The 14,297-nt window shown below is 38.8% G+C and overlaps 1 protein-coding gene across 1 annotated transcript in view; it reads right to left on the reverse strand.

The window, feature by feature from the left end:
- NXF3 (nuclear RNA export factor 3) overlaps nucleotides 1–14,297 on the reverse strand; it is a 1,139,741-nt gene that overhangs the window by 234,977 nt on the left and 890,467 nt on the right. The window lies entirely within an intron of this gene.

Raw genomic sequence — 14,297 nt, forward strand, 5'->3', positions numbered from 1 at the left:
CCACACACATATGGTCACCTTATCTTTGATAAAGGAGGCAGGAATGTCCAGTGGAGAAAGGACAGCCTCTTCAATAAGTGGTGCTGGGAAAACTGGACAGGTACATGTAAAAGTATGAGATTAGATCACTCCCTAACACCACACACAAAAATAAGCTCAAAATGGGTTAAAGACCTAAAGGTAAGGCCAGAAACTATCAAACTCTTAGAGGAAACCATAGGCAGAACACTCTATTATATAAATCACAGCAGGATCCTTTTTGACCCACCTCCTAGAGAAATGAAAGTAAAAACAAAAATAAACAAATAGGACCTAATGAAACTTCAAAGCTTTTGCACAGCAAAGGAAACCATAAACAAAACCAAAAGACAACCCTCAGAATGGGATAAAATATTTGCAAATGAAGCAACTGACAAAAGATTAATCTCCAAAATTTAAAAGCAGCTCATGCAGCTCAATTAAAAAAAACAAACAACCCAATCCGAAAATGGGCAAAGACCTAAATAGACATTTCTCCAAAGAAGATATACAGACAGCCAACAAACACATGAAAGAATGCTCAACGTCATTAATCATTAGAGAAATGCAAATCAAAACTACAATGAGATACCATCTCACACCAGTCAGAATGGCCATCATCAAAAAATCTAGAAACCATAAATGCTGGAGAGGGTGTGGAGAAAAGGGAACTCTCTTGCACTGCTGGTGGGAATGTGAATTGGTACAGCCACTATGGAGAACAGTATGGAGGTTCCTTAAAATACTACAAATAAAACTACCATATGACACAGCAATCCCACTACTGGGCATATACCCTGAGAAAACCATAATTCAAAAAGAGTCATGTACCAAAATGTTCATTGCAGCTCTATTTACAATAGCCCGGAGATGGAAACAACCTAAGTGCCCATCATCGGATGAATGGATAAAGAAGATGTGGCACATATATACAATGGAATATTACTCAGCCATAAAAAGAAACGAAATGGAGCTATTTGTAATGAGGTGGATAGACCTAGAGTCTGTCATACAGAGTGAAGTAAGTCAGAAAGAAAAAGACAAATACCATATGCTAACACATATATATGGAATTTAAGAAGGAAAAAATATCATGAAGAACCTAGAGGTAAAACAGGAATAAAGACACAGACCTACTGGAGAACGGGCTTGAGGATATGGGGAGGGGGAAGGGTGATCTGTGACAGGGCGAGAGAGAGGCATGGACATATATACACTACCAAACGTAAGGTACATAGCTAGTGGGAAGCAGCTGCACAGCACAGGGAGATCAGCTCGGTGCTTTGTGACCGCCTGGAGGGGTGGGATAGGGAGGGTGGGAGGGAGGGAGATGCAAGAGGGAAGAGTTATGGGAACACATGTATATGTATAACTGATTCACTTTGTTATAAAGCAGAAACTAACACACCATTGTAAAGCAATTATACCCCAATAAAGATGTTAAAAAAAAAAAAGAAGATGTGGCACATATATACAATGGAATATTACTCAGCCATAGAAAGAAACGAAATTGAACTATTTGTAATGAGGTGGATAGACCTAGAGTCTCTCATACATAGTGAAGTAAATCAGAAAGAGAAAGACAAATACCGTATGCTAACACATATATATGGAATTTAAGAAAAAAAAATGTCATGATATGGGGAGGGGGAAGGGTAAACTGTGACAAAGCGAGAGAGAGGCATGGACATATATACACTACCAAACATAAGGTAGATAGCTAGTGGGAAGCAGCTGCATAGCACAGGGAGATCAGCTCGGTGCTTTGTGACCGCCTGGAGGGGTGGGATAGGGAGGGTGGGTGGGAGGGAGATGCAAGAGGGAAGAGATATGGGAACATATGTATATGTATAACTGATTCACTTTGTTATAAAGCAGAAACTAACACACCATTGTAAAGCAATTATACTCCAGTAAAGATGTAAAAAAAACAAAAGAAGAAACAAATAAAATTTTAACAGGGACTATGCCATAAAGAAAAAGAAAGGCACATGAACCCCAATGTTTATTGCAGCACTATTTACAATAGCCAGGACATGGACGCAACTTAACTGTCCATCAACAGAGAAATGGATAAAGAAAATGTGGTTCATATATACAATGGAATATTACTGAGCCATAGAAAGGAAGGAAATTGGGTCATTTGTAGAGATGTGGATGGACCTAGAGACTGTCATACAGTGTGAAGTAAGTCAGAAAGAGAAAAACAGAAGCCGTATATTAAAGCATATATGTGGAATCTAAAAAAATGGTATAGATGATCTTATTTGCAAAACAGAAATAGAGATGCAGATATAGAGAACAAACGTATGGACACCAAGCGGGGAATAGGGGTGGTGGCGGGAGGAATTGGGAGATTGGGATTGACATATATACACTATCGGTACTATGAATAAAATAGATAACTAATGAGAACCTACTATATAGCTCAGGGAACTCTACTCAGTGCTCTGTGGTGACCTAAATTGGGAGGAAATCCAAAGAGAGGGGATATATGTATACGTACGGCTGATTCACTTTGCTGTGCAGTACAAACTAACACAACATTGTAAAGCAACTATACTCCAATAAAAATTAATTTTTAAAAATTAAGCATATGGGAGGGAGGATGTGCACTGGTTATATGAAAATACTACACCATTTTATATATTTTTTATAAGACAGTTGAGCATCCGTGGATTCTGCTCTCTGTGGGGCATCCTGGAACCAATCCCTTGTGAATAGCGAAGGACAACTGTATTTTTCTCTCCTTTTATTATTTTTAGTTGCACAGGGAAAATATATCAAAGGTGTTTTAATCTGCCTGTGTCGATTGCCCTGGGGTCCTAGGCTGAAAGAGACTGTGATTAAACTTTTACTCTGAAAGCCTCTGTTTAAGAATTCTCCCTTTCTAGAAGCTGTGGGGCCGAGCGATGGGTGATCTCATGCAGACACTTTCCCTCCCCTTAGGCACTCACTACTTGGCTAACTGGGTTGTTAAATATAGTTTCAATTCAAGGAGTTTTATCTGGGAGAGAACAGAAGGAAGCATGTTGTGAAACTATTTTCATCTCATGACCTTCACAAATATCCAGAGAAGTGGAGACATTGACTGTGGAATGTAGGTTTATTTGAGAGACATGCTTGTGTTTGCTCTTCCCCTAAGCATCTTTAATTTCTCTGGAGCTGCCAAATGGGGATTGTCAGGTGGTAGCCTTGGCTTAGGAATGTTCCCCACTATGACACTGAGGCACTTTCCTATGGAAAGGTCTAGGAAGTTTATTATTTATCTTTTCACTTCCAAAACCAAGACACTTTCATTGTAGATAAAGATGGAAAATGCAGGAAAGAAAAAAAAATCATTAGAAGCCCCTAAAACTCTACTAGTCTTGAGTAAGCACTGTTATCGTTTGAACATACATATTTTTTTCAGAATTCTATGCAAATATAGCCTCATATTTAATTATAACCATATTTAAGAGTAACAATGAGATGTTATCTTACAGTTTTGTAAACTGATTTATTTATAGACAAACATCATATTATGAATGTCAATCCATGCCAATCAATATAAATCCACATAATTAAAATGACAATAGAAGCACTAATGGTCAATTCAGGTATGAAAATAATGATGGTAATGGTTATTATTTATTGCTGACTTCCTCAGTGCCTGACACTGTTATAAGTGCTAAACCTATATTACTCATTTAATCCTCACCACAACCTATGAGGAGGAGTTACTGTTGCCCAACTTTAAACATAAGAAACTAAGAGCAGGGGCTTCCCTGGTGGTGCAGTGGTTAAGAATCTGCCTCCCAGTGCAGGAGACACAGGTTCGAGCCCTGGTCCGTGAAGATCCCACATGCCACGGAGCAACTAAGTCCATGCGCCACAACTGCTGATCCTGCGTTCTAGAGCCTGCAAGCCACAACTACTGAGCCCGTGAGCCACAACTACTGAGCCCGTGTGCCACAACTACTGAAGCCCACATGCCTAGAGCCCATGCTTCAAAACAAGAGAAGCCACCGCAATGAGAAGCCCACGCACCGCAAAGAAGAGTAGTCCCCACTCGCCGCAACTAGAGAAAGCCCATGCGCAGCAACGAAGACGCAACCCAGCAAAAAATAAATAAATAAAATAAATTTAAAAGAAAGAATCTAAGGGCAGGGCTAGCAGGTGGTAAGGGTAAGATATACTGTATGGCTCCTGAGCCCATACATCTAACCAGGATATGCTATTGCCTCTCCTATGACAAGGCCTTCAACCTTACTGCTATTCAGGGCAAAGTAAGATAAAAGAACCTGAGGTGCCATGTTTTTTTCCCAGTTAACTAGGCAGAAATTTAAAATATTGATGATAATCAGTGTGGTTTGGAGTTTGGGGGAAACGCGTCCTGGTATATTGCAAAAGTTCTCCCCCATCTTGTTTCCCTTCCTGTGCCTCAGGTGCATTCCACATTCTAAAGCTGAGTGAGTTTCCTGTTGGTAGAACTGAAAATATTTGTTTCCATACCATTTAATTATTTTGTATTGCTGCAAGATCAATAAATGTGTACTATAGGTTAAAATATATAACATAGAAATGAAATAAAATAACATTACCCCAAAACATACCATCTAAAGCATACCCACTGTATTTGTTTCTTAGGGCTGCCTTAAAATAGTACCACAAAGTAGGTGGCTTAAAAACAGAAGTTTATTGTCTCATGGTTCTGGAGGCTAAAAGTCAAAATCAAGGTATCAATGGGTCATGCTCTCTCTGAAACATATAGGACTTCATCCTTGCCTCTTCCTAATTCCCTGCAGTTCGAAGGGAATCTCTGGTGTTTCTTGGCTTGTAGATGCATCACTCCCAAACCTCCATCTTCATGTGACATTCTCCCTTTGTCCCTTCATATTATCTTCTATCTGTGTGTGTCTCTGTGTCTAACTTTCCCCTTTTTATGAAGACACCAGTCATATCAGATTAGAGCCCACCCTAATAACCTCATTTTAACTTGATTACCTCTGTAAAGACCTTATTCCCAAACAAGGTCACATTCTGAGATAGTTGGGATTAGGACTTCAGAAAACATTTTTCAGGGGATACAATTCAACCCAGAATAACCACTAATGTTTTCGTCTGCATTGTATTCTTCTAGTAGTTTTCTTACGCAAGAATTTATATAGTTATGCATGTGTGCATGCATTTATAGATTTACATATAAATATAAGATCACATTTACATTTAGTTTTGTAACCTGCTTATCTCACTAATAACATTCTTCAAAGTCAGTGACTGTGAATAAACATCAATCTATACCATATGGATAGTAGGTATACTAGTGCCTGATAAAGGTAGAGAAAAATAAATTAAAATGAGTAAAATTTTTATGTGTTGAGTGCTTTTCATGTATTGAGTCATTTAACGATCATAGCACCATTATAAGGTAGATATGGTGTTAATCCTCATTTTATAGATGAAAAACTGAGGGACAGGGAAAATAAGGACTTGACCCAGGACTGAACATTTAGGGAGCAGGACAGCTTGGATTTGAACCCAGAACCTCATGCTCAAAGCCTGGGAAACTGTCAAAGATTTGTTAAGTGACAGGAACAGTCTGCAAAAACATTCATATTTTAGGAGGTCATTAAAAGTAGCACTAAGTATGTTAATATATTATGCAAAATATCTCGACCTAGTGACAAAAAGGTGTTTTGTGACTATTTTGAGAGCATGTGACAGAATCCATAGAGCAGTGGGATAATGAGTCAGTTGGAAGTGAAGAATGTTAACAGGGAATGCAGAAAATGTCTTTGAAGAGGGAGAGAGAGAAAGGGGGGGGACATTGGAGGTGAAGTGAGAGAGATATCTTGTGGCTGAATGGGGATGAGGGGTCCAAAGAGAGTTTTGGTTTTTTTTAAATCTTCAATGCCTTGAAACTTGAGTAAGTTTAAAAGTTAATGTTAAAGAGCCATCTCTTCTCAGATTTAATCCTTGAATTTTCCCATATATTCATTTCCCTCCTTACCCTCCTATTTCCTCTATAGATTTAATGAGATACCTCTAATGCAACACTATGGGTCTTAAGCTCAATATGCATTTAGTTATTAGTGAATAGAAAAATGAGTACTCGTGTATCAAAGGAGTGCTAGTCCTTTTGGGATTTTTGCCTCTCAGGGAGGCAACAGGTAGCCGGAATCCTGGTGGATGTAGCTGCTGGGTAATGCATGCTCTGAGGATGTCTGCACTGGTGACTGTGGGATGGGTCCAGAGCTTTCCTATAAATGTATTAACATACAGAGCAGTCCAGGAGCAGCAGTTAGGCAAACACCACAGCTTGCTGCCCTGGTGCCATCTCTCACTGAGCTCATCAGGTGAGTCAAAGGCAAGTCTGTCTTCCCAGCATGGGGAACTGGATTAGGATCTGCTCAGAGGCACAGTGTGGAACAGTTCTTATGAGTTTGTGAATCACCCTAGAAAGAAGAGAACCTCTGTCCCCAAACCTTTGAACTTAAGACCAACCAGAGAGATATTTGTTCCCATAATCTGGATGCCTGCACTCTCATTATGAGAAAATAATGAGAAATGATTTATAACTTCTAAACTGTTACCAATGGAGAAAAAAAAAGATGGTACCCAATTGTATTTTTCAAGATGGTATAGCATACAGTGCTAATTTTTCTTTGACTTAATATAATAGAAGTTTATTCTTCTCTCATAAAACAGTCCAACTCTGGTGTTACTTGTCAGGTTTTTTCATTGATGCCTTTCCTGCAAGGGGGTTACAGGGACCCAGGTTCTTCCATCCTGTAGCCTTGCCACTCCCTTGATATTCAGAGTTCTATTACACATTCTCTGCTGACAGAGAGTGAAGGCATGGAGTATTGCTTGGGAGGTTTTTATAAGCCAGATGTAGGAGTGACAAATATCACTTCTGTCCACATCCATTGGATAGAACTCCATTGTTCCGTGTTTCAGTTTGGGTTCCCCCCAAAGCAGAACTTGGGTGCTGATAGTTTATTTGGGAGGTGATCCCAGGAAGCAACAAAGAGGTAAGAGCCAGAATTGAGTCAAGAAAGAGTTAAAGCCAATATAATGGTGCATTGTCAACATGACTGCTGTAGGTAAGTAATGGGGACTAGGGTTAGCTGTGACCTCTGAGAAGCATACAATATGTCTCCCAGAATTGTCTGCTAAAAAGTTGGAGGGCTGGAAGGTTTATTTATCTCTCCATGTCTCCATGTTCTGTTGGTTAAGGATTGCTTCAGGGGTGAGGGAGGGCATTAATTCCCCTGCAATTCAAGAATGAGCTTCTGTGGGGGTTATGAGAGTTGCCTGAGTCAAATGAGAAGAATCTGATACAAGAAGGTGAATGAAAGTGGCCTGCTTGAGTAGGACACTGCTGCTATCAGTGTGAGCTCACAGGCAACTGTCCATGATAGCTGTGGTTGCATGCCAAGGAGATATGATAGGAGGCACCAAAACTTCTTGCTACACATGACCTTCACCTAATTACAAGGGAAGTTAAGCAATGTAGTATAGCTGTGTCCTGTAAAGGTAAAGAAAATTGGAAACAATCTAAATTTTCATAAAGAAGTAGAATATTTAAATAAATTATGAAGTGCGTTCATTAATGGAAAGTTCTGTGAAATGCATTTTAAAGGGAAAAGAATGAATTGCAGAGCAAGTCAAATAACATTATCCAGATATCAGGAGTGAGATATGGACTTGGTGAGTCATAATTGTATGGATATCATGAACTAGTTGAAATTATCTATTAAGTAAGGAATAGATAGATAGGTAGATAGATAGATAGATAGACAGACAGACAAAGGTTTTTGGACTGCTTATTTCACCCCTTTTTGTTTTCTGTTTCAGGCAATGCTGAAGCGAATATCCTTTTGTCAGCCTATTCTTGTACATGTGAGAACATTTTCCTATATTACATGCTTACACATATATTCCCTGGGATTTTATTTCAATAATTTAAACTCTCTCAAAAAGTATATGAGAATTCTCATTTCTTCACTTCACTTCTATTCCTGGTGTCACCAGAATATTTAAACTCATGCCTAATTGATAAGGGTGCTTCTATTTCCTTGATTTGTATTGAAATTGAGTCTCTCTCTCTCTCTCTCTCTCTCTCTCTCTCCCTCCATACACATACAGAGCCAATTTTAAAATTCTTCTTGTGGGGCTTCCCTGGTGGCGCAGTGGTTGAGAGTCTGCCTGCCGATGCAGGGGACACAGGTTCGTGCGCCGGTCCGGGAAGATCCCACATGCCGCAGAGCAGCTGGGCCCGTGAGCCATGGCCGCTGAGCCTGCGCGTCCGGGGCCTGTACTCCGCAACGGGAGAGGCCACAACAGTGAGAGGCCTGCATCCCACAAAAAAAATAAAAAATAAAATTCTTATTGTGTAAATTTTGGTCCATTTTTGGGGCTTCTTTCTATACTTAATTTTTGTCAGATGATAGGTGATAAAAGTTTACTTAGATGCTTTTATTTGCATTCCTTAAATTATTAGTAAGTTTGAACTTTTTCTTGTAGCTATTGACCAGCTACATTTCATCATCTGTGCAAATTTTGTCAATTTTGCTATTTTGTTATGGGGCTCTTAAGGAATTATGGCTAATATCTTTCACTGATACATATATTTATTATTTCAACAGATATTTATTGGGTGTTTATTAGTTGCCAGACACTACAGCCAAAATTCATGTCCCAGATCTTTCTTCTGAGATCTAGATGCTTATATTTATTGGAAATGACCACTTGAGGAAAGAAAAGTATTAGTATCCATCCATACGTGCATGAAATATCAAGAACATACACATTTCGGGCTTCCCTGCTGGCGCAGTGGATAAGAATCTGCCTGCCAATGCAGGGCACTGGGGTTCAATCCCTAGTCCGGGAAGATCCTACATGCTGTGGAGCAACTAAGCCCGTGCACCACAACTACTGAGCGTGTGCTCTAGAGTCCGTGAGGCACAACTACTGAAGCCTGTGTGCCTAGAGCCCGTGCTCTGCAACATGAGAAGCTACCGCAGTGAGAAGGCCATGCACTGCAAAGAAGAGTAGCTCCCGCTCGCCACAACTAGACAAAGCCCGCATGCAGCAACGAAGACCCAACACAGCCACACACACACAAAAATAACATACACATTTCAAAACACTTATCCCAAAGTCCCGCATGACCACAAAATAAAAAGGATTCAGTGTGTTATTTCAGGAGAACTACTGGCTCAGAGTTAGTTTTTCTGTGATCACTATACCTATGGGAAGATGTTTAAAAATAACCTGATGTTTCTGAGTTTTCTTCTTCTCATTTGTAAAATGGGAATAATTTTATCTATATCAGACAATTAATGTGAGAAGCAAAAAAGCAAAATATTTCAAGTGTCATACACAGCATATAGTTATTTGGTACTCAACAGACGTTAGTTCCCTTCCTTTCTCACATCCATCCTTCCTTTAAAGAAGACTCCTTTGACATAATCCAAATAGCATGATTACATGTTAATCATGGGGAAATGTTAATTAAGAAAATGTACAAGTTTCCATTAAGTATTAACTTCAGTGTCATTTCTATGTATGGGTGTGATCTCTCTGATAATTTAGAAAAAAGAAAAACAATCACTGGGCCAGTTCCGTAGGGTTTGCAAAAAAGAAAACCATCACGCCATCCCATTTTATTTTATATATTTCCCCATCCTACTTTTTAACTGTATGTTATTTTCTCAAGAATAATTTGTGCAATGTGACCCATAAAGAAAAGGCTTTGCAGTGGAGCATTGCAATAGAACACTGGGGGCCAGGCACACCATAGGGTCTTGGGTAAGTAATCTCCCCTGTGCTGGTTGTTTTTTGGATAACATCCCAGATAGATGTAGGGGTTTATGAGATCCCATCTGGGAAAGCACATATGATAAAATGTCATATAACTAAATACACACACTCACACAGAAATGAGTGCATGTAAAATGGTGAAATCTGAATAAGGTTGATGGGCTATATCTGTTGACAAAAAAATTAATCAACAGTCAATCTAAGAAAGAAATGGAAAATTAATTCAAGCCAACCTGAGGATTACAACCCAGGAGACAATCTTTCAGAAAGCACTGGGTACTGTTCCAAAAAGGTAAAAGGGGAGACCAGTATATATGTGATTTTAGAGAAGAGGTATGTACAATCAAGCACACATCTTGGTAGAAGGTTACTGCTATTTGCAAGGGACAGATATCTTAGTTAACGGTTTTAGTGCTTTTCTAAGTATGAGAAGATGCAAGAAATTGGATTCATAAAATTTTTCTCCTGAAAATATCTAGCTATCTGAAGGCCAGTTCTGCCACTTGTCCCAGAGCACAGAGTGCCTCATTCCTGATCTCCACCCTAAACTCCTTTCAGGGTGTGTTGAAGGTCAGAGACTTGTAGAGCCTCATGGTAAGCAACCTTCTTTAGTTGGCACAGCTCCCTCATAGTCATAAATATGACCAAGGGTTGGGAGGCATTTCATGACCATTTTGTCCCATGGTGTTAGAAATGCTCATTCCCAGGTCAGGCCAGGATTTCTTTGACAGGCCACTCAATGTGCTATTACTGGACTAAGCCCTATTAACAGTAGCTAAAACTCTCTAGACCGTATGTCTTACTAATTTGTTATGGTCCAGGAAAAGATTCCCTCTTGTTGCTTCTTCACATATCTAGAGTTACACTATTACAATCATTACTCTCATATAGAATTACATATTTGGTCAACTGTTTCAAGTCTCCTAGTCTTCGTTATTTTTATTGGAGGCTCAGTCACACATTTGGTAATGGAAGAAAAGAAAACAATCATAAAATAGGGATAATACAAGTAATATACATAGTAACATTAGTAAGGTCATAAGTAAGTGTTTAAGATAAGACCTTCCATTAGGTGGGGTGCCCAGTATATCCCCAGGTCATATGACCAGCCTGCTCTTCACCAATCACTATCTTTAAGGGAAGTGATATATTGGCATTGTACATAAAGTTCACCAAAGATGTTTGTATGTACAAGGTGAATGGTGGGTCATCATGACACCTTACATGATTAAGAAAGGAATGTTATCTTCTAAGGAGTTACATGGCTGGCATCAGAAAAAGAAAAATTGTCCTTTGTGGTTGAGCAGGTATTTCTGCTGTTGGGGAGGTCTGGTCAGTGCATAATGCAGATGCACAATGCACACTAGAGGACAGGGAGGGGGACTAGAGAAGTGGAGAAAAATTTCTCTTGTCTTACCTTAAACTATGCATTTTATTTCATCATATCAAGGTCAATTTTCTGGTTGTGATATTTTATTGTAGCTACACAAGTTACCATTGAGGGAAAATGGGTAAGGGGCATAAGACATCTCTCTTTATTGTTTCTTACAAGTACCTGTAAATCTACAATTGTCTAAAAATAGGTTTTAAAAAGGCATGGTTTTTCTCATTTAGGAAACTAAGAAAACTCACCCCCAATTGAACACTTGCTATGTGCCAGGCAGTGGGGCATGTGGCTTTACATGAACTACCTCTAGGATAAAAACACTTCCTGATCTGTCCTGAACAGAAGGGTTGCCTGTTGACCTGGCATCCCATATAGTTTAACATTTATCCAAAAATCTTCATTGTTAAACAATGTATTATTATTGCTGATATTTACATTAATGTGTTACTGAGTCCAGGCTCACACCACTTGCCACAAGACAGGCCAATAAATCAAGAGACAAGGTGTTGGCACAAGGAAAATCGACTTTATTCGGGAAGCCAGCAAACTGAGAAGATGGCAGATTAATGTCCTAAAGAACCATGTTACTTTGGGGTAGAATTCAAGCTTCTTTTATGCTAGCAAAAGGAGAAGCAGGAGGAGGTGAGGTCAGGTAGTGAGGAATAGCCTTAAGCAGCTGTGCATGGGTAGTGGTCTGAGGGAAGTTATGAAACATCTTTGTTCTTGGTTGGTTGACTCCCATTGAAGTTAATCAGGTCTGGTCAAGATGTTCCTGCAGAACTAGATAAGACAAACGTTAATTTTTCTTGTTTTTGTTTCCTTATCACCTGGGGGGGGAGGTAGAGTTTTTTCAAAAGGGAACTATCACCTACACCCCAAGCTGCAGGCAAAATTCCTTCAATGATTAATGTGGTTATATGCAGAGCTAGCATGACTAAGCAAAGGCAACTAACAGCAGAATACAAAGGTAAGAACTAAAATAGTTTCAAGATAGAGTAAGAGTTGTTCTTCCTTGTTACAAAAGTAAGCCAGAATGGGTTTAGTAGACCTTGTTTACTTGTATTAGTTTCCTAATGCTGCTGTAAAAAAATAACCACAAACTTGAAGGCTTAAAACAATACACATTTATTATCTTACAGCTGCGGAAGTCAAAAGCTCAAAATCAGTTTTACTGGGCTAAGATCAAGTTTATTGGCAGGGCTATGTTCCCTCTGGAGGCTCTAGAGGAGAATCCATTTTCTTGCCTTTTCTAGTTTATAGAGCTGCATTCCTTGCATCCCTTGGCTCATGGTTCCTTACTCCATCTTTGAAGCCAGCAATTTAGCACCTTACTTCAGTTGTCACATTGCCTTCTTCTGTAGTAAAATCTCCCTCTATCTCCCTCTTATAAGGACACTTGTAATCGTATTTAAGGCCTACCTGGATAATCTGGGATATTCTTCTTGTCTCAAAATTCTTAACTTAATCACATTTGCAAAGTCTCTTTTCTAATTCAACATAATTAACACATCCCTTTCAAGGACAACATGCAGGGTATTCACTGTTAAAATGAAGTAAACTCACACAGGAGCGGCTAGAGAGCGAGCCCCTTTTTGTCTTGAGTGGTAGTGACAAAAGCATTTGATGCTGCTACCTCTGCTGGTTATATGTGATTAGCTAGTTGGGCCATGACCATGCCAAGGACATTTAAAATGCATGAAAATGTATGAGAAATATGTGAGGGAAGTAAAAGCTGAGCTGTGCTGCCAATGTAGCTTGAACATCCTTGGTACAGTGGTTTTGTGAGTTATTATGCAGTGTAAATCTACATCTATATTTACTTTATTGTTGGAAATGTTTCTTCAATCTTTGAACAAGATTGAATGAAAAATTAAGTAACGAATTCTGTTTTCTTTGGTGATAAACATTTAACTCCCACAAAATGTTTGCTGACATTTACTATGCACAAAGGGGACTGTAGTGATACTATTGACCTCAAGAAAACCCAAATCTACAAACCTGCTAAAGAAACATTTGCATCTACTTCAGAAGGTAGTAGCTATTTTAAAAAGAATATGTCAATTTAGTACATACAGGTGCAGAAGTTGTGTTGACTTCTCATTCTATGAACAAAACTTCTAATTTAGAAGAAATTATTTTTCTTCTAATTTAATTATTCAAATTTTGAATCCCAAGTTTTTGTGTGCATGTTCAAAGGTAGGAGCGATAGCTCCTAATATGTTGGCTCTGTTAGCAAAAGAACTTAGGAAAGAATTATTGATGATAGTTTAAAATCAGCATCATCAGATGATTACAAAGAAAATCAGTTACTAGCAACAGTGATTTGATATTACTTTCATCAAATTAATGGAATAATAATACAATAATAATGCATTTTTTGTATTACTGATGAAAGGGAAACATGTAGCCTTGTTATTAATGGCATTGTGAATTCAGTTAATAAATTCAACTTTGAGGATAAAATTACTTGTTATGTGGTGTTAATGTGTTAATGAGAATACACATTTTGGTGGAACAAAATGTTGTAGGAAGATAAATGCTTTACTAAATTAAGAAACACACGCATCAGAAATATAATCAGAATTGGTTGTGTCACACATGTAATTAATAATTGTGTAGACAAGATGTGGTATTTTGCAAATCAAAATAGAAAGAGTGGTGTCCCATAGTTACACATATGAACACTCAGACACACGTATACCCTGTGTGTGTTTGTGTGTGTGTCTGTGACAACACTGTAGAAGCTACATTGTTGGCAGTTTTCTAGTCTTGGGCTGGGTGGTGGTTTCACAAATGTGAAAGAGAAAAAAAAAAGAAAGGGAATGGAAGAGAAGGAAGAGGGACAAACATGGGTTACACGATGCATCTGTGCACCTGTGGTCCATATTATTAAATGTTTTAATGCACCCTTTTTTTCTTTTTTAACTTTTTAGCAGTCTGATATTCTCTCTAGATGAGAATAGGTTAAACGTTGGAGTGCAAATATCCAGTGTGGAGTGAAGTGAACAGAGAAGGCGAGAAGGAAGTTGGTAAAAATCAGTTTGGGGTTATGGAGTTTGAGGTCCCGCAGGGATATTCAGGC

This window comes from Monodon monoceros, unplaced genomic scaffold, assembly GCF_005190385.1.
Source record: "Monodon monoceros isolate NGI ecotype Baffin Bay Population unplaced genomic scaffold, NGI_Narwhal_1 Super_Scaffold_22, whole genome shotgun sequence".
NCBI classification, from domain to species: domain Eukaryota; kingdom Metazoa; phylum Chordata; class Mammalia; order Artiodactyla; family Monodontidae; genus Monodon; species Monodon monoceros.